Genomic DNA, 26898 nt, shown 5'->3' on the forward strand with positions numbered 1-26898 from the left:
AGAGAAGACTGGGTTGACCAAAGGTAAACTGTAATGGCAAGAAAATAATTTAATATTCATGTTTTTTAAAGTTTAACAATAAGAATTGTGAGGAAATGTATTATATTTGAATGCTGTGAGTTAAAGCATGAAGTAGTACCTGTCATGACAAAGACATTATTGATACAAGACATCAACATGGAAACAGCAATAAGGCTTCACTTTTCTTTGCTCACCAGTTATTTCCTTTCATAGATTCAAAAAATTCCTACAATACAGAAAGAGGTTATTCAGCCCACTGAGTCTGCATTGACCTTTCAAACAGCATTCAACCCAGACCCACCCCATCCCCATAACTTCACATTTACCATGGCTAATCCACCTAGCCTGCAGTACAAGGTGATTTAACATGGCCAATGCACTTAACCTACATATCTTTGGAATGTGGGAGGAAACCTGAACATTCTGCAGAAACCAACGCAGTCACAAGGAGAACTCGCACACTCCACACAGAGTCACCAAGGTTAGAAGAATTGAACACAGGTCTCTGGTGCTAATCACTATACTACCATGCCAATCTTTTTGTCTGTAATGTCACATCCAAAAAAAAAAAGAGAATTTAAAAGTTGAAGTGAAAATGCTGTGGTTCAAGTGAATGCAGTTTCAAGAATTTTAGCTGTTTCAATCTAAAGCGTGAATCTAATCACATCATTAATCTGAAGACCAAACTTATTCTATAACAACTAAAATCAAGCCGAAAATGCGCCGGAAAATTCTATTCAACTGCCTGAGAATATATAGGATTTTGTAACTATCATAGCAGAACATGCCTGAAAATAAGATTGCAGCATAGTGCACTCAAAATCCAAGGAGAAAACGCAGACAGGTAGAAAGAATTCCAGAGCTTTGGTCCTTAGCATCTGAAGGCACAGCTACAAAATGACAGAATGATCAAATGCAGCGATGCTCAAGAGGGCAGGTTACTAAATGTTGAAAAAAAATGCAGAGGATGGAGGGGCCAAGCGATAGCAGGATTTGAAAGCAAGAAGGAAAACATTAAAATCTAGATATTGATTTACCAATGAATGTAATTCAACAGGACAACATTTCTCTTAGCTGCATGGAGCAGCTTGCAGGGACGCGCACGGGTGTTCCTGGGGGCCTGGCGTTCGGACCAGACCGCCATCAGTGGGCGCATCAGTTTGGGCCCCATTTACTAGCCTCTCGGATGGGGAGTTTGCCTGGTGTTGCATGCCCCAGTGGACCAGGACACATGGATAGGGGGCAGGATGGAGTATCAGTGCTTCGATGGAGGCTCATTTGTAGTGTTGCCTGGCAACAGGGCATCTGAAAGCAGACCCGCTGGCTCAGCAAGCAAACTTACAACCAGACAAGGTCTTTTCCTGGAGTGGGGAAGTCCAGAACTAAACGGCATAGGTTTAGGAGAGGGTCAAGATTTTAAAAAAAGGGACCTAAGGGCTAACATTTTCACACAGGGTGTTGCACGTATGGAATGAGCTACCAGAGGAAGTGGTGGAGGCTAGTCCAAATACAACATTTAAAAGGCATCTGGATGCATATATGAATAGAAAGGGTTTAGAGGGATATGGGTCAAGTGCTGACAAATGAGATTAGATGATGTTAGGATATCTGGTCAGCATGGAAGAGGTCTGTTTCTGTGCTGTACACCTCTATAATCAGGAATGTGCCACATTGGCCCAAACAAAGTTTGCACATGAGCAATAAACCCTTTAAACACATGGTTGTATGGCAATGTTAAAGAGGCAGTGCAGTACAACAATGCTTCACACACAGCAAAGGGAATTCAACAGAGCTTTGGAGATGGTGAATGGGATTGGATGAGAGCTATGCGACAGACTTTTGCATCACCTCAATTTTATGGAAGGTAGTTTGTGGGAAACCAGCCAGGAGCCTGTTGAAATAATGAAATCTAGAGGTAACAAAAGCATGGATGAGGATTTCAGCAAATAAGTTGAAGCTGGAGCAGAATTAATGATGTCTTTAAGTTGCAAGAACAAAAGATAGGCTATTTGGCCTATTGAGACTGCTCTGCCATTCAATCAGATCATGGCTGATCTGATAATCCTCAACTCCATTTTTCCCCATAATCCATGATTCCCTGAATGATTAGAGATCGGTTTATCTCAGCTTTGAATATACTTAACAACCCAGCCTCAATAGCCCTCTGCAATACACAATTCCACAGATTCAGTATGCTCTGAGGAGAAGAAATTCCTCCCCATCTGTGGTCTTAAATCTGTGACTCCTTGTTCTAAGACTGTCACCTCTGGTCCTAGCCAGTCCAAGAAGAAACAACTTTTCTGCAGCAACCCTGTCAAGTCCCTCAAGAATCTTTAATATTTCAATAAGGTTTCATTCTTCTAAACTCCAAATCAGTGCAGTCTAACCTATTCAACCTCTCCTCTTAAAGAAAACTCTCCACACCTGGGATCAATCTAGTGAATATTCTCTGGATTGCCTCCAATACCACTACATCTTTCCTTAAACAAGGGACTCAAAACCGTTCATAGTATTCCAGTTATGGTCTGACTAGTGCCATGTTAAGTTTTAGCAAAACCTCTTTACTTTTATATCCCATTCCTTTTGAAATAAAAGAGCAAAGTGGAGTGCACATTTCATGCTTGTTTGCAAACTCCACCGTAAGACCTAGAGGAGAAGTAGGTTATTCAGCCCATCAAGTCTGCTCTGGCATTCAATGAGATCAAGGCTGCTGATCTGATAATCCTCAACTCTACTGTCTTGCCTTTTCTCCTAACCCTTGATTCTCTTACTGATTACAAATCTCTCTATGTCAGCCTTGACTATACTTAATGATCCAGCCATGACAACCCTCGTGATAACGAATGCCACAGGTTCACTACCATCTATGAAAATAAATTCCTCATCTGTCTTAAATAAGCAACCATGTCAGGGATATAAAGAAATGCTCTTGGTGACAGTTCAGGTAAATGACTGAAAGCTTTGCTTGGGGTAAAATTCAAATGGGGTAAAAACAATGACTGCAGATGCTGGAAACCAGATTCTGGATCAGTGGTGCTGGAAGAGCACAGCAATTCAGGCCTGTCCTCGGATGCTGCCTGAATTGCTGTGCTCTTCCAGCACCACTGATCCAGAGTCAAATTCAAATGGATGACTGTTCCACTCCATTAGTCACTGCTCAAGATGGAAATTCACCCCATAAACTGCAGATAAATGTTGAAAAAAAGGAAATCTCCCCCTCTTCAACCAATGCTCTCCCTCTGCAATGTATAATTAAGTCAGGCAGAGCAGAAACCTACTAGTGAGTCTGAATTCCAATTCTATTACATGTACCTTTTCCCATCTTCTAGTGTCAGTTACATTCGTAAAACAATGAGGAATACTAAAAATGGGTTTAAAGCAAATATACAGAGCGCAGTAAATAATACTGGAGAATTGCAGGCCTGTCTCAAACCAGGAACAGGAATGGAGACAGTATTCTTGGCTATAAAGTATTTAGGAAAGATAATGAAGGGAAGAGGGATGATGTACTTCATGGGTCAAAGACAAAATCTATCTGGTTGAAATTAAGGAACAATATAGGAGCCACTAATCTTACAGGTCTATATTTTAGGTTACCAAATAAAAACGACATTGTGAAATTTCCATTAAAATTTATTTCTGTAAGGTATAAGCAGTACAGATTAAATATTCATTCAGAAATGCAGAATAACAGCTTGTTTTTAAACATTCTCTAGTTCATTTCTTAGGACAATACCTTGACCAGAGTCAAGCTGACTGGGTTAAAACTTGAACAGAGCCTGGCAATTAACTGTAAATCAATCTAACTGACACATTCTCCATGGCAACACCTGTATACTGCTCTCATATCAATACAAACAAACATTTATGTTGTATTTCTTGCAAACTGTCCTGATGATTGCAAGAACGAAGCTTAAGTAAAGTGTGTCTTTTTTTCCAGCAATACTCATGTAAAGATTAGCACTAATGAGAGAGTCATTAATTACTCTAACATAGACCAAACATTAGCAGCATTAAGGGTGAAGAGAGGAAGCGATTCAAGAGTAAATTCTTGGTATACAAATGGGTGAGTGATTCACTCCAACAGTCACTGCTTCAGGTGGAAATTCACCCTAGAAGGCAGTGCTGGATCTCTTTGTGGGCAATGAAATGAGACAAGTGGAAAATTCTTCAGCAGTTGAGCATTTGGAAAACAGTCATCATAATATCAAGTTTAAAAAAAGGACATAGAACAATCAAACATGAAAATACTCAACTGGAAGGGTGGTAATTTCAATGAGCTCATGATCAGATAGATTAGAATCAAAAATTGGCAGATAAAACAGTGAATGAGTATTGGGACAAAAACAGAAGTTGCTGAGGAAACCTAGCAGGTCTGGCAACGTGTGGGAAGAGGGCAGAGTTCATATTTTGAGTTCAATAATTCTTCATCAGAACAGTAAATAAACAGGAAAAAGTGGTATTTAAGCTGAAGCCAAAATGGGATAGGGGTAGGAAAAAGGGAGAGGGGAGCAGATAGGTGGAGGCAGAGCCGAGATAGTCATAGTCATAATCATAGTCAGAGATGTACAGCATGGAAAGAGACCCTTCGGTCGAACTCGTCCATGCTGACCAGATATCCCAACCCAATCTAGTCCCATTTGCCGGCACGTGGCCCATATCCCTCTAAACCTTTCCTATTCATATACCCATCCAGATGCCTTTTAAATGTTGCAGTTGTACCAGCCTCCACCACTTCCTCTGGCAGCTCATTCCATACAGGCACCACACGCTGTGTGAAAACGTTGCCCTTTTGGTCCCTTTTATATCTTACCCCTCTCAGCTTAAACCTATGCCCTCTAGATGAAAGGGATAAGTAAACAAGGAAATTATGGATAGTTGGCCAAGACAAAAGAGCTGAACAAGTGATAACAAGAGCCAAGAGTGAAAATATGGGTTAGCTGTGCTGAATGCAACCCATATAATGTAATAATTGACCTAGCAGTACTTGCAAATGGGTGACAGTGCTAAAAGCAACCCATGTCATAACAGGACTGGGTGTGCAGTGGGTAATAAAATATGGAAGGATGGAATCAGGCTCCAAAGTTACTAACTCAGGTATTGAGTCCTAGAGGCTACAAGGCCCCAAGCGGAAAATGAGATGTTATTCTTCATGCTTGTGTTGAGGTTTGCAGAAAATTAGATGTGGTTCTTTGAGCTTATGCTGAGGCTGTCTGAAACACTGCAGCAGGCCTGTGACAAAAATGTTAACATGGGAAATCTGTGGTGTGTTGAAGTGACAGGGGACTGGATGCTGTTAATCAGTCTGCATTTCATCTCCCCAATGTACAGGAGACCACATTATGAACAATGAATTCAGTACACAAGATTCAATGAAGTGCAGGTAACTCATTGCTTCACCTGGAAGGTATGTCAGGGGCGTTAGATGGTTACGAGGAAGGAGTTAAATGGGCAGGAGCTACATCTTTAGGATTGCATGGGAAGGGGTCTTGTGAGTGTGAGGAAATGTTGGGGATGGAGGCAAAGGGAACAGTCCCTGCGGAATGCTGACAGGGGAAGGGAGGGGAATGTGTGTCTGGTCATGGCATCTCATTGGAGATGGAAATGATGGAAATGGACGCTTACTATATTTTTGGATGCAGAGACTGGTGGTGCTGATAAGTTAGGACCAGAGGTATCTTATCATTGTCGTGGGAGGGAAGGGAAGGGGTAAGGACAGAAGTGCAGGAGATCGGTCAATTATGGATAAGGATCTTGTCAACCGTAGTGGCAGGTAATTCTCGATTGAGGAAAAAAGGTTAACATTTCTGAGCCCCCCCGCCCCCCCGGGTAATTTGGCATATTCAGAACAGATACAACAGAGACGAACAGATACAACAGAGACAGAGAATCCTGGAGAATGGAATTGACCCCACACAGGAAGCAAAGTGTGAGGGTGTGTAGTGGAGGTAACGGTGGGAGTCAGTGGGTTTGTAGTGTATATTGGTGATCAGCATATCCCCAGAAATAGAAATATAGATGTTGAGGAAGGAAAGGGAGGAGTCAGAGATGGATCAGATGAGTGCAGGGTGGAAGTTAGAAACAAAATTAATAAACTTTTCCAATTCCAAACAAGAGAGGGAAGTAGCACTGTTAGTGTTATCAAGGTACTGAAGAAGAATTGTGGGAAGGGACCTGATTAGGATCGGAACAAAGAATGTTCCAAAGACCCACAAAGACAGAGGCATAACTGGGACCCATGTGGGCACGCATGGCTTCACCTTTGACTTGAAGAAAGTCTCCTCACACTCCCACAGCACTCTCCCATACAATCACAGAAGAATGTAATGCCTAGCTGTTTACCTCCTCTCTCTTCACCATTTAAAGCCCTAGACGTACCAGCAATTTATCTGTACTTCATTCAACCTAGTTGACTGTATTCGCTACAATGTGCTCTACACTGGAGAAAGGAAATGCACTTATAGTGACCATTTACATAATACCTACCTCTGTCTGCAGAAATGACCCCAAGTGGTTACCTGCCTCTTCAACACATCACTGTGTTCCCATGCCAATATTTCTGTCATATAGACCTGCTGCAGTATTCCAGCTCGCCTCAGCACAAGCTTGAGGAACAACATCTCAATTTCTGCTTGGGACCCCTTCAGCCTCAAGGACTTGATATCAAGTTCAATAACTTTAGAGCCTGATTTCCTCCTTCTATGTTTTTTACCCACCCCACACTTGGTCCTGTTATAACGTAGGTTTCTTTAACCATAGTGATCCATTCACACATTCTCCTAGGCCCATTACCACACTGTATGGGTTGCATTCAGCACAGCTAATCCACTTAGCTTACCCACTTATTATGTTTTATTCAGCTCTTAGAGTCATAGAGATATACAGCATGGAAATAGACCCTTCGGTCCAACCCGTCCATGCCAACCAGATATCCCAACCCAATCTAGTCCCACCTGCCAGCACCCGGCCCATATCCCTCCAAACCCTTCCTATTCATATACCCATCCAAATACCTTTTAAATGTTGCAATTGTAGCAGTCTCCACCACTTCCTCTGGCAGCTCATTCCATACACGTACCATCCTCTGTGTGAAAAAGTTGCCCCTGAGGTCTCTTTTATATCTTTCCCCTCTCACCCTAAACCTATGCCCTCTAGTTCTGGACTCCCCGACCCCAGGGAAAAGACTTTGTCTATTTATCTTATCCATGCCCCTCAATTTTGTAAACCTTTATAAGGTCACCCCTCAGCCTCCAATGCTCCAGGGAAAACAGCCCCAGCCTGTTCAGCCTCTCCCTGTAGCTCAAATCCTCCAACCCTGGCAACATCCTTGTAAATCTTTTCTGAACCCTTCAAGTTTCACAACATCTTTCTGATAGGAAGGAGACCAGAATTGCTCTTTTTCTATTCTGGCTTGCTATCCATAATCTCCCTGTTTATCAACCCCTTTCATATCTCCCTCTCTCTATGGGGTCTGCCTCCACCTATTTGCTCATCTTCCCCCCCAACATCTCCACCCTGCCTCCCAGTTTAGCTTCAACACGTATACCATGTTTTCATAGCTACTTGCAGATTTGAAGAAGAGTCACCAGCCTCGAAACATTGTCTCGGATTTCTATCTATCCACAGATGCTGCCAGACCTGCTGAAATTCTGCAGCAATTTTTGTTTTTATTTCAGATCTCCAGCATCCACAGTTCTTTGCTTTATTTTCACAAGTAATGGGAGCCTTTCAAGTTGGATTACAGATAAGACATTTCCACATTAAGGAAAGGCAGGGGATGAACTTGGACTTCACCAGTTTCTTCATCCCCCCTCCCCCCACCTTGTCTCAGCCGGATCCTTCCAGCCCGGCACCGCCTTCCTGACCTGCAGTCTTCTTCTTGACCTCTCCGCCTCCATCCTACTCCGACCTATCACCCTCACCTTGACCTCTTTCCACCTATCACATTTCCAACTCCCCTCCTCCAAGTCCCTCCTCCCTACCTTTTATCTTCTCCTGCTGACGTTACCACATTAAGGAAAGGCAGCATACGTAAAGCTATAGGTCTCAGGATCACAAAAGCCTTTGAGATTACAATGAAATAGAAAAAGGAGATGCGTGGTAAAATGTCAGGCTCATAATACAGTAGAAGATCGTGCTAGCTTCAGAGAGTACATGGGGAACTAAAAATGAAATTAAGGGCAAAGAGACTACATAAAAATATATTGCAAGATAACAGAAATGGGGAACCTGAAAATAGTCAAAGGAACGGAGGGGCTGATTAAGAATGAAAAAGCTATGGCTCAGATTCTAGTTGAGTATTTTGCTGATATAAAAGTTTGAATATGTGTACAAAGAGATTCAAAAACAGCTTCTTTGCCGTTATCTGACTCTTGAACTGACCTTTCAAATGTTAGTTTGATCACTCTCTCTGCACCTGTCACACTGTATTCTGCACTCCGTTCTGTTACCTTGATGCACTTTGCATGGCGTAATCTGCCTGTATAGCAAAACAACACTTTTCACTGTACATCGGTACATGTGACAACAAATGATCAAATAAAATTTTAAAAGATGAGGATGCTGTTAATGTTACAATATGCAAGGTGGCAGTACAGAAATTGGACAGGATTTAAAACATATAAGCAGTGGTACTTAAAAGATTGACAGACTATATGGGACGCATATTTGCTAATTTGCTGAGGGAGGCATCAATATCTGTGACTTTAGATCTTCCAATCCTGCTTAAGTGCAAGGGTTGTGCCAGAGGATTGCACATATCACAGCTTATTAAGAACAGGGAGAGAAATAAAGCAGGCAAATTACAGCCATTCAGTCCAATGTTGATGACAGAGAGAAACAAGAATTCAAGACTAGTTTAATTCTCATTGGGAAAAGTAAGGATTAATAAATCGACAGCCAACTCAGCAATTTATTAAGTTCTTTACTGATTAGTAGGGCTTAGTGAAGGCAATTCAGTTTATGTTGGATATATATATATTTTCAAAAAGAGACTTATTTAAATACCACCCACCTTTCATTACCTCAGGTAATTTTTACAAGCAACTGTTTTTAAAGTGTAAGGCAGGAAGTGAGTTAAAATTGGGTCACTTCCTCATTCATTGCTCTAATTTCAAAGCAGCAGTGACAACACGGGTATGAAAGTCACACAGACAGTAACTTGAAGGAGCAATGAACAATTTATTTAAAATGCAGGAATAATACATTGGAAACCCTAGTACAGAGGAACCTCGATTATCCAAATATCAATTATCTGAATATCAGATTATCCGAAGGAGATCGCGAGGTGAGGATAAGAAACAGTACGTCAAAGAGGCGTTTCAACCCTGATTGCGTCTTTTGTTTACCAGTACAGTGATTAAAAACAAACTCGGCTCATTGAAATGCTGCCGAGAACAGTCCTAGACAATCAAGTCACGTCTCCAAATGACTGACTTCCCGCTCGCGCTCTCCCCACACTTTCCCTGGAGTTCTACACAGGGGTGTACCCTAAACCTCTCTTCCTCATATAATCTCTCCAACATTGTCCTGTACAGAGCAGAGGTGGAACTTGTCAAAAGGTTGCAGTAAAAAGTGGTGTGTCTGCGTGCACACACACAATTTGGAAACTTATCCCATAAAAGGCAGCAGCAGTCTTACTGTTGGTGTACAGTCTGGCTGCCCCAGGCTGGACGGGGTGGTGGTGGGGGTTGGTGGTGGGCGGTATGTGTGTGTCAGCGGGGGCGCGGACAGGAATTGGATGAGGGGGGGGTGGGCAGACAGAGTTTGGGGGGGGCAGAGTGGGAGCGGACGGGGTTGGGGGTGAATGGGGGCAGATGGGAGGGCAGTGGCTAGGTGTGCTGCTGCCTAGACTCCTGAACGGGGAGCAGACTTCTCAGAAAACTCCGAGCTCAGAGGAAATCGATTAACCAAATAATCAATCAATTTTCCGTACGAGATAGTGCCCATCCATCTCATTCGGATAATCGAGTGCCTCTGTAGTTGACATTAGGACAATGACTCGGTGAGCAATATTAATAGATTGAACTTGGATTCCATGGCACAATTTCAAATTGTTCAGATGATATAAAATTCAGAAACCTAGTAAGCAATGAATATTATTGTAATAGACTTCAGGAGAAAACAGTTCTGTGTACAGTCACAGGGTAAATAATAACCAAACAGAAAAAAAATGTTAAGAGATAATTTTTGGGCAAGAAGAATGAGGAGAAACAAGTAAATCCAAATGTCACAATTTTAAAAGAGATGTAAAATCAGATGCCTTAACGTGCATCGACACTAATTTGTCAAGGTGACAAACCAAGTTGGTGGGCTACTAAAGAAATGTATAATGTCAATGTCAACAATTTGTGTATTTATAATTTTATAAGTGTCTTTATAAACAGAATACAGCATGCAAAAGCAAGGAGCTTATGCTGATTTGTTCCCAGGTGAAGTAATGATATCCAATTCAGGTATCCTCCACCAAGTGTGTTCACAAGGCTTTAGAGAAAAGAGATAAAATGGTACTGCAGATGTAGAAAGGATGCAAGTTACATTGAGAATCAGAAAAAAAACTGGGGCTATTATCCTTACAGCAGAGCACCCGGGTCCCAGGCTCAATTCGAGCCTTGGGTGACTGCCTGTGTGGAGTTTGCAAATTCTCCTCATGTCTGCGTGGGTTTCCTCCGGGTGCTCCTGTTTCCTCTCTCAGTCCAAAAATGTGCAGGTTAGGTGAACTGGCCATGCTAAATTGCCCGTAGTGTTAGGTGAAGGGGTAAATGTAGGAAATAGGTCTGGGTGAGTTGTGCTTCGGCAGGGCGGTGTGGACTTGTTGGGCCGAAGGGCCTGTTTCCACACTGTAAGTAATGTAATCTAAGTATATGAATGGGAAGGGTTTAAGAGGGATATGGGCCAAGTGCCAAGGATATCTGGTCAGCATAGACGAAGAGCCTGTTTCTGCACTGTACATCTCTATGACTCTTACCTCATCTTGTCTATGTGTGGTTCCAAATCCACAGCCCATGCAGTTGACTCTTAACTGCCCTCTAAAATGACTCACTAAGCCCTTCAGTTGTATCAAACTGCTAAAAAGTTTGAAAGGAAACAAAATGGGACCACCCAACATTGACAGAGGGAATGGAAACAAAAACAGGTAACTCTGCCTTGTCGACCCTGCTTATCTAAATGACATGGTCAGAAGGATACTGGTATTCTTAAAGTACAGGATCCAAGCAGCAACTAAAATCAGATTCCAGGAAAAGATAAAGTAAATTGAAGAGAATGGACGTGGGATTCAAAAATTTATCATGAAGGATAGTTCCTAAATTAATCAAGGAAAGTTATTACTTCAAACACTAGGGAACAAAAATTTAAAATGGGAAGTGTTTAATATGCGTTAATTATACACACAGACTAAAGAAACTGGGGTCGTTCTCTTTAGCGTAAAAAAATTTAAAGTAAGATTTAACCGAAGTGTTCAAAATCATGACAAGTTTTGACTAAAACTAAGAACGGAAACGATCTCCACTGGCAAGAAGGTTGGCAATCAGACTTTAAGGTTTTAAAAATAACTGGCAAAAGAATCAGAAGGGAGTTGAAGGATTTTTTTTTAAATGCAGAAAATATAATCATCTATCCAAAAGATTTTAAGAAGCAAACATAAGTATCTTCAAAAGAAAAATTGGACACATACATGAAACTAAAACTCTACAGTTCTACAGGGTAAAATAAAAAGGCCTCAGTACCACCTGATTCAATTATTCCAAGTCAGGTAAAATCTGGAGACAACTGTTTCATTTAAGGAACAAAAGTTTGGAAGTGAGAAATCAAGGAACGACATTTACCCAGACAGTGTTAATAGCCTTGAGGCACAATTCATACAGTTCCTTGAGAAAGAGGCTTTGAAGGAAATAGTGAAATAGATCTGTGAGAGTGAGATGACTTGTTAGACCCAATGGTCAGTCCACATGCCGATAAATCCAAAATCATTTGAACCTGAACAACCATAGCATTTTTCATTGTATTAGTTTATGAAATTGTTGTGATTAACACTTTACACAGCTGTGAATTGATGTGGCATTCACTGCATACTCAAAATATCACTTTGACCTTTCAAATAAGGAACTTGTGCTAATAAGCTGAAGTTGATCATTTCCTATAAACATATTGTTTCTCAGGGTGGGTTGTGTGGATTGTTAAAACACTGGTAAGCAACTAATTGCACACAGTGCAGCACTAAAAGGAGACATGATATTAACAATTTCTATGTATAATCATTTTGCAACTATTCAGTTTAATTAAACTTGTCCCTCCAGTAAACCAACTTCCTATTGTAGCATCTAGTTGCTTTCATGATGTTTGAAATATTTCATGTCTGACGAAGTCCAATAGTTATTTCAAACATCTTTATTTGGTTAAAAAGTTCATCTTAATATTGGTTTTACATTTAAAGAAATATTGCATTATATAGCATGTTACATTACTTAGGCCATCCCAGTATAGCTAATGACATACTTTAAAAATATTTGTGGGGAATTCTGCAGCCCATTTACACACAACTTTTTTTAAAAAAATATTCAATCATGGGACATGGGAGTCACTGGTCAGAATTTATTGTCTATACCTAAATGTCCTTGAGAAGGTGGTGGTAAGCTGCTTTCTTGAACCACTGCATAACATGTGGTGCAGATTGACCCACAATGCTCTTAGGGAGAGAACTGAAAGATCTTGACCCAGCAACAGTGAAAGAATAGCAATATATTTCAGTCTGGATGGGGAGTAGCTTGGAGGGAATTTGCAGGTGGTGGTGTTCCCATGTATCTGCTGCTCTTGTCCTCGATGGGAGTAGTCATGGTTTGGAAGGTGCTGTCTGATGATCTTTCATGAATTGCTGCAGTGCATCTTGTAGATAGTACATACTGCTGTGATTCAGTGTCGGTGGTGGAGGGAGTGGATGCAAATGGATATGGTGTCAATCAAGTGGGCTGTTTTGTCCTGGATGTGTCAAGCTTCTTGACTATTGTTGGTGCTGCACCCATCCAGGCAAGTGGGGAGTACTGCATCACAATCCCCACTTGTGCCCTGTAGCAGATGGACACGCTTTGGGGAAATCTGGAGGCGAATTACGTGCCACAGTATTCCTGGCCTTTGACCTGCTCAATAGCCAATGTGTTTGTGATGAGTACAGTTGCATTTCTGGTCAATGATAACCCTAAGGATGTTGGTATCAGGGGATTCAGTGATAGTAATACCATTGAATGTCAAAAGGGCAGTGATTAGATTGTTTGTTATCGGAGATGGTCATTGCCTGACATTTGTATGGTCTGAACGTTACTTGCCACTTGTCAGCCAAAGCCTGGATATTTCCAGATCTTGTTGCATTTGAACATGGGTTGTTTCAGGATTTGAGGAGTGAATGATGCTGAACATTGTGCAATCGTGGTCAAACATCCCCAATTCTAACCTTATGATGGAGGGAAGGTCATTGATGAAGCAGATAAAGATGGTTTTGAGGAACTCCTGCAGAGGTATCTTAGAGCTGAGATGACTGACCTCCAACAACTGCAACCATCTTCCATGTGCAAGGTATGACTCTAACCGTTGGAGGGCCTTCCCCTTGGGGAGGGAATTGAAGGATTTTGATCCAGCAACAGTGAAGAAACAGCTATATATTTCCAAGTCAGGTTGGTAAGTGGCTTAGAGGGGAACTAGCAGGTGATTATGTTCCCATGTATCTGTTGCTCTTGTCCTTCTCGATGGAAGTGGTCTGGAAGGTGATGTCTAAGGATCTTTGGTGATAACCATTGATTCCAGTTTTGCTCAGACTCCTTGATGCCACACTCAGTCAAATGTGGCCTTGATTTTAAGAGCTAATCATTCTTATTTCACGTCTGGAATTCAGCTCTTTTGTTCATGTTTTGACCAAAGCTCTAATGAGATCAGGAGCTGAGTAACCCTAGCAGAATCCAAACTGAGTGTCAGCGAGTAGGTTATTGCTGAGCAGGTGCTGCTTAATAGCACTGTTGATGACACTTTTCATTACCTTATTGAAGACAGAGTATAGATTGATGGGACAGTAATTGGCAATGTTGGATTTGTCCTGATTTTTATGTATAGGACCTACTTGGGCAATTTTATACATTGTTGGGAGATGCCAGTCTTGCAACTGTACTGGAAGAGCTTGGCGAGGGAAGTGGCAAGTTCTGGAGCCAGAATGTTGGCAGGGTCCACAGCCTTTGAAGTATCCAGTGCCTCCAACCATTTCTTGACAATCACATGGATTGAATCAAATTGGCTGAAGATTGGCCTCTGTAATCTTGGGAACCACTGGAGGAAGCCAAGATGGACTACCCACTAGGCACTCCTGGCTAAAGATTGCTGCAAATGCTGCAGCATTATCTTTTGTACTGATGTGTTGGGCTCTTTCACCATTGAAGGTGGGGATATTTGTGGTGACTCCTCCTCCAGTGAGTTAATTGTCCACCACCATTCATGACTGGATGTGGCAGGACTGCAGAGCTTAGTTCTTCTGTATTGTGATGGCTGTGGGATCATTTAGCTCTGTCCATCAGTTGCTGCTTATGCTGTTTGGCACACCTGTCTTATCTGAAAATGTGTTGCTGGAAAAGCGCAGCAGGTCAGGCAGCATCCAAGAAACAGGAGAATCGACGTTTCGGGCATAAGCCCTTATTTTTAGGAATGCTGGATGCTGCTCTTAGCATGCCCTCCTACGCTCTCCATTGAACCAGGGTTTATCCCCAGCTTGATGATAATAGTCGACTGGAGTATATGCTTGGCCATGAGATTGTGCTCAAGTACCATTCAGCTGCTGTTGATGGCACACAGTGTCTCACAGATGCTTAGACTTCACTTGTTAAATCTGTTCAAAATTTATCCAACTTAGCCCATATTATTGCCACACAACACAATTGGAGAGTATTCTCTCAATGGAGAGGTGCATTTGCAGATTGATTAGGATGAGGTCAATTATGTTTTTCCCTCTTCACAAACAAAATCAGAAGTTGCTGGAAAAGCTCAGCAGGTCTGGTAGCATCTGTGCAGAGAAATCAAAGTAATGCTTCAGGACCTGTGACCCTTCCTCAGAATGTTTTTCCCTCTTGTTGGTTCCCTCCCCACCTGCCACAGACCTAGTCTAGCAGCTACTCAACTGTGCTGCTGCCAGGCCTTCATGGGGTCAATGTTGAGGATTCCCAGGGAACTCCCTCCTGACCATATACCACTGTCCCTCCACCACCGAAGGATCTGTCCTGCCGCTGGGACAGGACCTATTCAACGATTGTGATAATGGTGTCTGGGACAGAGTCATATTCTGCAACATGTATGAGGTGAGGGATGCCATCGATGTCCCTGCCGATTACACTTGCAGGAAGTGCACCCATCTCCAGCTCCTCCAAGACCGTGTTAGGGAACTGGAGCTGGAGTTGGATGAACTTCGGATCATTCGGGAGGCAGAGGGGGTCATAGATCAGAGTTATAGGGAAGTAGTAACTCCAAAGATGGCAGATAGATGGGTGACAGTGAGGGGGACTGGGAGGAAGCAGCCAGTGCAGGGACCTCCTGCGGCCATTCCCCTCAAGAACAAGTATACCGTTTTGGATACTTGTGGGGGGGATGACTTACCAGGGGTAAGTAACGGGGCTCAGGTCTCTGGCACGGAGCCTGTCCCCGTTACTCAGAAGGGAAGGGTGAAGAAGAGCAGAGCAGTAGTAATTGGGGACTCGATAGTTCGTGGCACAGATAGGCGGTTTTGTGGGAACGAGAGAGACTCACGTTTGGTATGTTGCCTCCCAGGTGCAAGGGTACGTGATGTCTCTGATCGTGTTTTCCGGGTCCTGGAGGGGGAGGGGGAGCAACCCGAAGTCGTGGTCCACATTGGCACCAACGACATAGGTAGGAGGAGTGCTGAGGATGTTAGACAGGCTTTCAGGGAGCTAGGTTGGAAGCTTGGAGTTAGAACAAACAGAGTTGTTGTCTCTGGTTTGTTACCCGTGCCACGTGATAGAGATTCGAGGAATAGGGAGAGAGAACAATTAAATGCGTGGCTTCAGGGATGGTGCAGGAGGGAGGGGTTCCAGTTTTTGGATAACTGGGGTTCTTTCTGGGGACGGTGGGACCTCTATAAACAGGATGGTCTACACCTGAACCTGAGGGGAACCAGTATCCTTGGGGGGAGGTTTGCTAGTGCTCTTGGGGGGGGTTTAAACTAACTCGGCAGGGGCATGGGAACCCAGATTGTAGCTTCAGGGTGCAGGGCCTGGAGTGTAGGGAGGTGAGGAACATGGCATCAATTTCCAAGGAGGGTGCCTGTAAACAGGGAAGTGGCTTGAAGTGTGTATACTTCAATGCAAGAAGTATACGAAATAAGGTAGGTGAACTTGCAGCGTTGGTTGGTACCTGGGACTTCGATGTTGTGGCTATTACGGAGACATGGCTAGAACAGGGACAGGATTGGCTGTTGCAGGTTCCGGGATTTAAATGTTTTAGTAGGGTCAGAGGTGGGGGTAAAAGAGGGGGAGGTGTGGCATTGCTTGTCAAAGATAGTATTACAGCGGTGGAAAGGACGATGGATGAGGACTTGCCATCTGAGGTAGTTTGGGCTGAGGTTAGGAATAGGAAAGGTGAGGTCACCCTGTTAGGAGTCTTTTACAGGCCTCCTAATAGTCCTAGAATCATTGAAGAAAGGATAGGGAAGGTGATTCAGGAGATGAGTGACAGTAATAGGGTGGTTGTTATGGGGGACTTTAACTTTCCTGATATTGATTGGGAAAGCTATAGCTCAAGTTCGTTAGATGGGTCAGTGTTTGTTCAATGTGTGCAGGAGAGTTTCCTGACACAATATGTAGACAGGCCAACAAGAGGTGAGGCCATACTGGATTTGGTTCTGGGTAATGAACCAGGCCAGGTGTTAGAATTAGATGTAGGTGAGCACTTTGGGGATAGTGACCATAATTCGGTGATTTTTACACTCGTGATGGAGAGGGATAAGTGTGTACTACAGGGCAAGAATTATAGCTGGGGTAAGGGAAATTATGATGCGGTGAGGCATGACTTAGGATGTGTGGCTTGGAAAAGTAGACTCCAAGGCAAGAGTGTAAATGATATGTGGAACTTGTTCAAGGGGCAACTCTTGAGTGTCCTTGATAATTATGTACCTGTCAGGCAGGAAGGAAAGGGTCGTGCGAGGGAGCCGTGGTTTAATAAGGAATTGGAATTCTTAGTTAAATGGAAGAGGGCGGCCTATCTCAAGATGAGACGTGAAGGTTCAATTGGGGCGATTGAGAGTTATAGGGTAGCCAGGAAGGACCTGAAGAGAGAGCTAAAAGCAGCAAGGAGGGGACATGAAAGGTCCTTAGTAGATAGGATTAGGGAAAACCCTAAGGCTTTCTATAGGTATGTTAGGAATAAAAGAATGACTAGGGTAGGAATAGGTCCAGTCAAGGATAGTAGGGGGAAGTTGCGTGTGGAGGCGGAGGAGATTGGGGAGACACTGAATGAATACTTTTCTTCAGTATTCACTCAGGAACAGGGCATTGTTGTCGAAGAGAATACTGAGGCACAAATAAGTAGAATGGATGGCTTTGAGGTATGTAGAGAAGAGGTGTTGGAAATTCTGGAAAGGGTGAAAATAGATAAGTCCCCTGGGCCTGATGGCATTTATCCTAGGATTCTCTGGGAAGCAAGGGAGGAGATTGCAGAGCCATTGGCCTTGATTTTTATGTCCTCTTTGTCTACAGGAGTAGTGCCAGAAGACTGGAGGATAGCAAATGTGGTTCCCTTGTTCAAAAAGGGGAGTAGGGATAGCCCTAGTAACTATAGGCCAGTGAGTCTCACTTCTGTTGTGGGCAAAGTCTTAGAGAGAATTGTAAGGGATAGGATTTATGCACATCTAGATAGGAATAATGTGATCAAGGATAGTCAGCATGGTTTTGTGAAGGGCAAGTCGTGCCTCACAAACCTTATTGAATTCTTTGAAAAGGTGACGAAGGAGGTTGATGAGGGGAAAGCGGTAGATGTGGTATATATGGATTTTAGTAAGGCGTTTGATAAGGTTCCCCATGGTAGGCTACTGCAGAAAATACGGAGATATGGCATTTAAGGTGAGTTGGAGGTTTGGATTAGGAATTGGCTGGATGGAAGAAGACAGAGGGTAGTAGTTGATGGCAAAGTTTCTTCATGGAGTGCCGTCACTAGCGGTGTTCCGCAAGGATCTGTTTTGGGACCATTGCTGTTTGTCATTTTTATAAATGACCTGGAAGAGGGGTTAGAAGGTTGGGTGAGCAAGTTTGCGGATGATACGAAAGTCGGAGGAGTTGTTGACAGTGAGGAAGCATGTGGCAGGTTACAGCAGGATATAGAGAAGCTGCAGAGCTGGGCAGAAAGGTGGCAGATGGAATTCAATGTAGCTAAGTGCGAGGTGATTCACTTTGGGAAGAATAACAAAAAGATGGGGTACTGGGCTAATGGTCGGATACTTGGTAGTGTGGATGAGCAGAGGGATCTTGGTGTCCATGTACACAGATCTCTGAAAGTTGCCACCCAGGTAAATAGTGCGGTGAGGAAGGCATATGGCGTACTGGCTTTTATTGGTAGAGGAATTGAGTTCCGGAGTCCTGAGGTCATGTTACAGTTGTATAAGACTCTGGTACGGCCGCATCTGGAATATTGTGTGCAGTTTTGGTCGCCATACTATAGGAAGGATGTGGAGGCATTGGAACGGGTGCAGAGGAGGTTTACCAGGATGTTGCCTGGTATGGAAGGAAAATCGTATGAGGAAAGACTGAGGCACTTGGGGCTGTTTTCACTAGAGAAAAGAAGGTTTAGGGGTGACTTGATTGAGGTGTACAAGATGATTAGGGGGTTAGATAGGGTCGACAGTATGAACCTTTTCCCGCGTATGGAGTCGGGTATTACAAGGGGGCATAGCTTTAAATTAAGGGGGGGTAGATATAGGACTGATGTTAGGGGTAGGTTCTTCACTCAGCGAGTCGTTAGTTCATGGAATGCCCTGCCAGTAACAGTGGTGGACTCTCCCTCTTTATGGGCATTTAAGAGGGCATTGGATAGGTATATGGAGGATAGTGGGTTAGTGTAGTTTAGGTGGGCTTGGATCGGCGCAACATCGAGGGCCCAAGGGCCTGTACTGCGCTGTATTCTTCTATGTTCTATGTTCTATATTCGTGGAATTATGTCTGACAATGTTGCCTGTTGCTTGACTAGTCTGTGAGACAGCTCTCCCATTTTTGGCACTAGCCCTCAGATGTTAGTCAGGAGGACTTTGCAGGTTCTACAGGTCTGTTTTTGTCATTGCCTTTTCCAGTGCTTCAGTTATGCCAGGTGGCCTGTCTGGTTTCATCTCTTTGTTGAGACATCATTGCGATTGGTATAATTAAGTGGCTTGCTAGACCATTTCAGAGGGCAGTTGAGAGTCAATCACATTGCTATGGGTCTGGAGACACATGTAGGCCAGACCAGGAAAGGATAGTGTATTTCTTTCCCTAGTGAGCCAGATTGTTTCCAACAATCAACACTAGTGTCATGGTCATCAGTAGTTTCTTAGATCCAGATTTTTTTTTAAATTAAAATTTCACCATTTGCCTTGGCAGGATTTCAACCCAGGTCCCCAGAACATTAGCTGAGCTTCTGGATTAATAGTTGAGCAATAATAGCACTAGGCAATTGCCTCCCCATTCCATGGTTCCATGATGATGACCAGATAATTTTACTTCCTTAAAAAAAAGGTATTGTCACTTCTATCCCATTTTCCTTTTAAGCAATACTCTGGAATGACTGTGTATGCTGCATTTAATATTGATACTTTACAGCTATTCTGTTTTATGTTTTTTCCCCCCACATTGGCTGGAATTTCTCTCATCTTTCCTCTCAGCTCATTCCCTTTAAACTTGGAATCAATGTGTAGATAAACAGCATCACGCCATTACCAAACGCACTGACTTTTCAATTCAGATGCCTGTCAAAATATCCCATAGCACCACTCAAAGAACAAGAAGTTCTCCTGGATCCCAGTCAACATTCCTCCCCAAACCAAAACAGAAATAAATATAGTCTAACATAACTGATTCTCCTCACTTGTTGATCTCAGCAGAAAAACTGGCTGCCATATCTGCCTAGACTGCACTTCAAAAGCAATGATTGTAACAACTTAAAGCTCTTCACAAAATGTGACACAGGGACAAGAGTAGGCCAAGATCTTGTTTTTGGTTTTGTCTGATAACATTCTTGTGAAGTGCCTTGGGATGTTTTACATTTTTAAGGTGCTATACAAATGCAAATTGTCAAAGAAAACAAACATCCGAGCATACAATTAAATCATAGCTATGAATATATCAACTCCAAAGTCTTGATATCGTTACTCAATACAAACCTATCAATCTCAAAAACAGCAATTCATTTGTATTGATGGCCTTTGAACGGAAAGAGCGTCCCAGATTTCCATGCTTTTTACAAAAGTGGTATTTCCTGATTTCAATCTAGAAATACATGGCTTTCATTTATATTCCCTTTTAAAACTGTCAGTTTTTATTGATGTACCTCATTGAATCCTTTTATATCTTGATCAGATCACTTCTCAGTCTTCAGTAGTCAAGGAAATTCAAGCTGTGCAGCCTAAATTATGTAACCTGTGAAAATGAACCTTCCAGCTCAGCGAGCAAACCTACATCCAGAGCCTCAACCTGAACTACAAAATCTTCTCAAAATTCGCTAACTTGTCCCCTTTAATCCTTGGTATAATGAATACATAAGCAATGTTCTGAAGGAAATATTGTGTTCAGGTGCATTCAGATATTATTTATCCTTGTACAAAATCTTGGTCAAGAATGTCATGTCCAGTTGTGGTCTCTCACGTGATGGTATATCATACTAAGGATGAAGAGAAAACTTCTTAGACTATTACCCAATACAGTTATCCAGATAAGCTGTAAAGTCCTAGCTCAGTCTATGTAGACCTAAGATGATCTGATTGAGGCACACAAGCTGATTGAAGAATAGATTGGTTCCACTGAAATGTTAGATCTCAGGAGGTGGTTTCCTTCCCAGGAACAGTTAATCTTTGGAACTCTTGCCATTTTGTATGGTGAATCTGCTCAATTCCTTCAAACAAGAGCTGAGTCTATTCCTGGTTGTATAGTTTACCACTCACAAAAGAGAAGCACTTCAGGGCTGCAGGGATCTCTTGAATAAACCTGGCTTTCCCAGCAAGTGAGTTGAAGATTAATTTTCTAGATATTCCCATTCCCCTACCCATCACCCTTCCACGAAATTGTAATTCAAAATTTGTCTGTAACCAACTAATTTGTGACACATAGCAAACCTCAGTTAGTAAATGTGACAATGGAAATCATATCTACTGTAGGTTTTGCATTTTGTCAAGTGACTCAGTAGATTAATACATCTTTTAGTGTGATCCTAGTCAGACAGAAAATCTTCTAGGTGAGATGGTCAATGCTGTGTCAGTTAATGTCAACCAAGAAAGTAGCTAGGCATTACAAAACAAAACAGAGTTTTGATGTTTGGGATTAAGGAGAGCAAAATCAGCAAGTCATAGAGATGTACAGAATGGAAACAGACCCTTCAGTCCAACTTGTGCATGCTGACCAGATATCCCAACCCAATCTAGTCCCATATCTGCTTCTACTCTCAACGGAAACGATCACTGGTGCATGTTATTCAAGAATATGATCAAGCTCATTTGTTAGGGTCCCACGGTCCATCAATCTTCCAAATTGAATAACTGGGTCTTTATTTTAGAAATTATCATACAATGAGCTACAGAGCTACACAACAGATGCATTGTGAGTCCAATGTAAGTTGCTCCTTTTTGAAATAGGAGGGAGAAGAAAGTAAGAATTGAAAGGAATGAAGAACAAGATACTGCACTCAGCACATTCATATCTGGCATTGTAAACAGCTCAGAACATGTACATCAGGATATGTGACACTGCTGCCCCTTTAACAAGGCTATTTTGTCCTTGGTATTTTTCAAGAGAGGTCATAAAAGCAGATATGCTGAATTGTCTACTTTAACAATGGCAGGTGAATGGCCAGTTCTCTCAGTTCAGGTTTTTTTCCAGTTTGGTTTAGTTTTTAAAACAGGTAGTCAGAAGTTGCTGCAATGAGGAAAGGTTCCATACTTCAGCAGATGATCCCTGTCTGACTTTTCTCTCTGAAATCTCTCCTGCCTGTGTTTGACTTTACCTTTTGTCAAGGGATGTGTTTATGGGATAGTAAGGGAATTGAACAGCTCCTTAGTTAAGTTGTGATATTGAGTTGGTTGAGTTTTCAAATAGTTAAGTTATTCTAAATTCTGTCTTCTTTTGTTCATGTTTCAACTGTAATGTTTAAATAAATTCTGCTTTGCTTAAAGATGAGTGGTTTAACCAGCTGCATCACACCTGGAACACCCACTTCACATCTGCTTTTAAAAATAAGAAAAAAAGTTAGGGTCTAGGCTACCTTTTTGAAATAGTTTTGAGGACGTCTGGCCCATAACAGGCATTTACTTGAAATTCTTTGCGACAGTAAGGGTGGTCAACAAACAATTACTATGTATGCCCAGACACTTTCAAACTTCTTGAACTGCTTTATTCCCTATTTGTGAAGATGATTAACTCAGGGACAATTTAGAAAAAAAAATCCTTAATGAAAACAGATTTCTGTGGATACTGGAAATCCAAAATAAAAACAAAAAAATTTGCTGGAAAAAACAATGAAATATCTGTTTTTGAGAGAGAAACTGAGTTAACACTTAAGATCTGTGGTTTAACCAGCTGCAGTATCAGAACTGAAAAAGTTAGGGCTGCACTAGGTTTTGAGCAAGGACTGAGTGGAAGGACAAAAGGTTGATCTTTGGGTGGAAATCAGAAGAGGTCTGCTGAGAGTTCTGCTTCCAGATAATGGAGACTGGGCAAGAAAAACAAACCATGATGTGCTTGCATCAGAGGCACTGTGGCGAAAAGCAAACATATACAGAAAACAAAATGGGGCAGAGATAACAGTATGAAATTGTTGAACTTAATAGAGTCCATAAAGTTATAAAGCATCTAAACGAACTGGTCTATGACCTTGTAACATTCCAGGAAATCCTCAATTTGATTTCCATTTACACACATGACTAATGCCTGTTTCTGTCAGAGGTACGCTTGTGGATCAGTGGAGAGGGACATGGTAGACTATGGTTGACAGCTGAACGACTTGCCAAACATCCAAATCAGCACACTGCAGGTTACATAGGATACAGATGATTATCACACGGTATTTAAAGACCATGTCCTGAGCTGATCTCCCAGTCCCAATAAGATAGAATAATACAATTTTTATGAGGTAAGATTTTTCAGCCAGTGTTAAAAATGAAATGCTGGGGCAGCTTTAAGGGCATAGTATAGAATACATACCCTGACCTAAATAACCAAAATACAAGTAGTAAAAGGGATACATTAATATTATCACACACCCCCACATCCAATTTTGCCAATGGCTAAATCACTGTTTGATATCAAAATGAGTGTTTGGTTCCAACTTACTATAAATATGATTTATCCACCTCTAACATTACAAAATGAGTCACAATATCTGTCTGAATTCAAAGTAATGTTTATATCTGGAGATATAGGTGAAAACCTAGATCCGTTTCGTAGGTTAGCAAATACTATCTGCTCAGTTTTTTGTGCCAACAATGTGGAATTAAACAGTCACTTGCAAAGCAAACTGCTGTAGCAAATTTATTTTTCAGTTACTAGATCATCGGGAATGATAAGCATCAGATGTTTTACAATCAGGCTTGATTCCGCTAACCAACAAATGCACGTTTGTCTCCAAGCGAATACCGTTGGCCTTAACAACATTTTCCCAGCCGTTACACCCAAGCTGAACCAGCCCCTGAAATGCAGACACCGAGCTAACAGTTCGTCTCCCTTTGAACTGCCACGGTTCATATATTTGGACTACGGGTATTTATTTATTTAAAAAGTGTCCTAATCATAACCCATTTTCTGTTCTGAGACTGTCAGTTGTTCCTTTGCTTGCTGGGCATTTGCAGCGTCTAACCACTGATACCTCCCCAACTGGAAACATCGCGTCGCCATGATACAATGGAGTTTCATTTTCTCGACACCAACTTCCTGGTTTGCCTGCAAGCTCCGACAGGAGTCGGGCACGTTCCACTTACACACAGAAGGCCATCGCATATACACGCCCATATTTAGCGATTGGTTTTGAAAAAGGATAACATATTGCAAATGAAACAGCGGAAAAACGTTTCCCGCACTCCTGTTGAATGTATGCTTACCCAAATAAAGCATCTGTCGTCTTAACAACTGTCAGCAGATCTCCATAGGTTTGCCAGGTAGCAGTGTATCGCTTTGTTGTTCACCACGAAGGCTACACTGAGCAAGCGTCAGAGTAAAGTGTTCAAATGCACCGGAAGCACCATTTTATAATACTGTAAATGTATTCGTTTCCTATGCAGGCACACTTTCCAGAAAGCTAGGAATTATAAAAAGCACCAAATTGCAAAAAAATACATAAAACAATTTGAAAAGAAATCAAAAAGGGGGAATGGGGGCCCTTTTAGGGTCAGTGGAGATAATGAATAATAAGGGAAGGCAAACATGATAAATGCTGGATATTCAGTAGATAGTAGAGTAATTTACAACACAAAACGAACTTTAAATTTCTGATGGACATTACACAGGATCTGTAACCATCCCAGAAGATCTCCAACTTTGAGTTAAACTCTTGAGATTTTGGAGGATTCTGACCTGGATAGTTACCCAGGAAATATTACAGGATTAAAATCAGTTCTAACTCCTAGATAACTATGCAACTAACCCCTCAGTCATTCACGCTCGTTCTCACCATCTCCTGGCCCTTCATCCAATAATTGAACCTCCCCTCAATGCATCACTCCCGACTCCAACCCCACCCATCATGCCCCAACCTTACCTCACTTGAGCACCCTCTCTGATCTCCTTATCTGGCCTATCCACTCACCCTACACCTAAAATTTACTGTCTCTCTATCATCTTTCAAAGAGGCTTTGGACCTTAAATTTTGCTTACTTACTGGAATACAACTTCTAATCCCATTATCAGAGGTAGCTTTCACAGATTTCCTGCACTCTATGCTGACAGAATGCTTGGAGATTTCTGCCAAATCCTCTGTTGGAATATAGACTGAAATGTCCTGTGCAACATTTTTTCTGATCGGCAAGACAAATAGAAATTCAAACCCAGATTGGAAGATTTGAGCCTTTGTCCCACAATTCAGAAGGCTGTACCTTTGAATTTGAAAATTGCAAACATTACTCCAAGAGTTAAGGATGCGGAAATGATCAGGGACAGTGTTACTGGCGACTTGAACATGTAAGGGAAATATTGTCTGAATACTTTATTAGAGTTTTTGAGGAGTTCTCAAACAGAGTGGATAGAGAGGAATCAGTAGACGTGTTGTATTTAAACTTCCAGAAGACATTTGATAAGATACCTCACAAAAGGTTAAATCATCAGATAAGAGCGTTTGGTTTTGGAGGCAGTAGGTTGGAATGGATAGAGAATTGGATAATGAGCAAGAAACAGCGAGTGTAGATGAGGGAGTCATTTTCAGTTTGGCAACTCATGAGCACTGATATTCCATAGAGATCAGTCCTGGGACTGCAACTGTTTACAGTATATATATGAGACCTTGAAGAAGGAAATCAGTGTACTTTAACCAAATTTGCAGACAAGACAAAAATAGATGGAAAAGCAAGTGACGGGGGTGGGGGGGGGCTTCAGAGTGATCAGTGCTGGGACTGCAACTATTTACATTGTATGTTAATGATCTTGAGGAAGGAAGTGAATGTGCTTCATTTAACAAAGGAACAGTTCTCCAAACGTTTGTGGTTTCAAATAAACCTGTTGGGTCTATAATCTGGTGTCATGTGACTTCTGACTTTGTCCAGCCCAGTCCAACACCGACACCTCCCCATCAGGGCTCCCCTTATTTAAGGAAAGATATCATTTCATTAGAGAAAGCTCAAAGAAAGTTCACCAGAATGATCCCTGATATTGATTGATTGCCTTATGAGCAAGAGTCAAACAGATGGTGACTCTACTCGCTGCAGTTTAGAAGGATGAGAGATGATCTCATTGAAACATATAGGATTCTTAAGTGGCTTGACAGAGTAAATGCTGATGATGTTTCCCCTCGTGGGAAAGTCGAAGATCAGAGGGCATCGCCTTAGAATAAAAGGGTACCAATATAAGACTGAGATGAGGAATCTTTTCTCTCAGAGAGTTTCGACTCTTTGGAACTCCTTGCCACAAAAACTGTGGGGACACAGATCTTGTGTGTATTTAAGGTTGACAGATATATTCTTGATGAGTAGGGGAATCAAGGATTATGGGGGAAATGGACATGAGCCATGATCCTATTGAATGGCAGAGCAAGCTCAAGGAGCCAAATGGCGCTGGTCTAAAGGCAAGTTGAAGTCACCAGGTGTCTGCTCTGACATATGTGTTGAGAATTCTTGATGTCCAGCCTGCTTGGCATGTTTGGCCAGATAGGAAGGTGACCATTAGTGAGGTGAGTTGTGGTGTTAATAATGTGTTTAACAAGTAATAATCCCCCTTAATTGACAACCTGCTGTTGCTGAGCGAGAAACTTACTTCACTATTTTGTAAATAGACAAACAATGCAACAAGTTGCTCCTGACTTCGAGAAAGTCTTCGCTGGGCTTCCCATGCAATTTTGCTACAGATCCCTCTATAGCCTATATTGCTCAGGCGCCTATAAGATTCTGCCCAGAGAAACCATTTCCTCTAATGCAGAAATCCATTTCTGGGAAGGATATTTTAAAATTAGAACCTTTCAGGAGTTGCT

At 42.1% G+C, this 26898-nt stretch overlaps 1 protein-coding gene across 6 annotated transcripts in view; it reads right to left on the reverse strand.

Annotated features, from left to right (window-relative positions):
- The window catches only part of trim13 (tripartite motif containing 13), a 32296-nt gene extending 7385 nt beyond the window's left edge, over nt 1–24911 (reverse strand). The window contains exons 1-3 of one of the 6 annotated variants that reach the window (XR_015758931.1): nt 24326–24911; nt 8404–8500; nt 216–247 (exon numbers count right to left, since the gene is read on the reverse strand). The gene's annotated coding sequence lies outside the window, so the exon portion shown is untranslated. The remainder of the gene's footprint in view (nt 1–215; nt 248–8403; nt 8501–24325) is intronic. The other 5 variants (XM_043700427.2, XR_015758932.1, XM_043700425.2 and 2 more) reach the window with 5 other exon arrangements.
- Between the last annotated feature and the right edge of the window lie 1987 nt (nt 24912–26898).

The sequence above is a fragment of the Chiloscyllium plagiosum genome, unplaced genomic scaffold, assembly GCF_037043375.1.
Source record: "Chiloscyllium plagiosum isolate Xiang-an unplaced genomic scaffold, Cpla_swu_hap1 HiC_scaffold_12, whole genome shotgun sequence".
Classification (NCBI taxonomy): Eukaryota; Metazoa; Chordata; class Chondrichthyes; order Orectolobiformes; family Hemiscylliidae; genus Chiloscyllium; species Chiloscyllium plagiosum.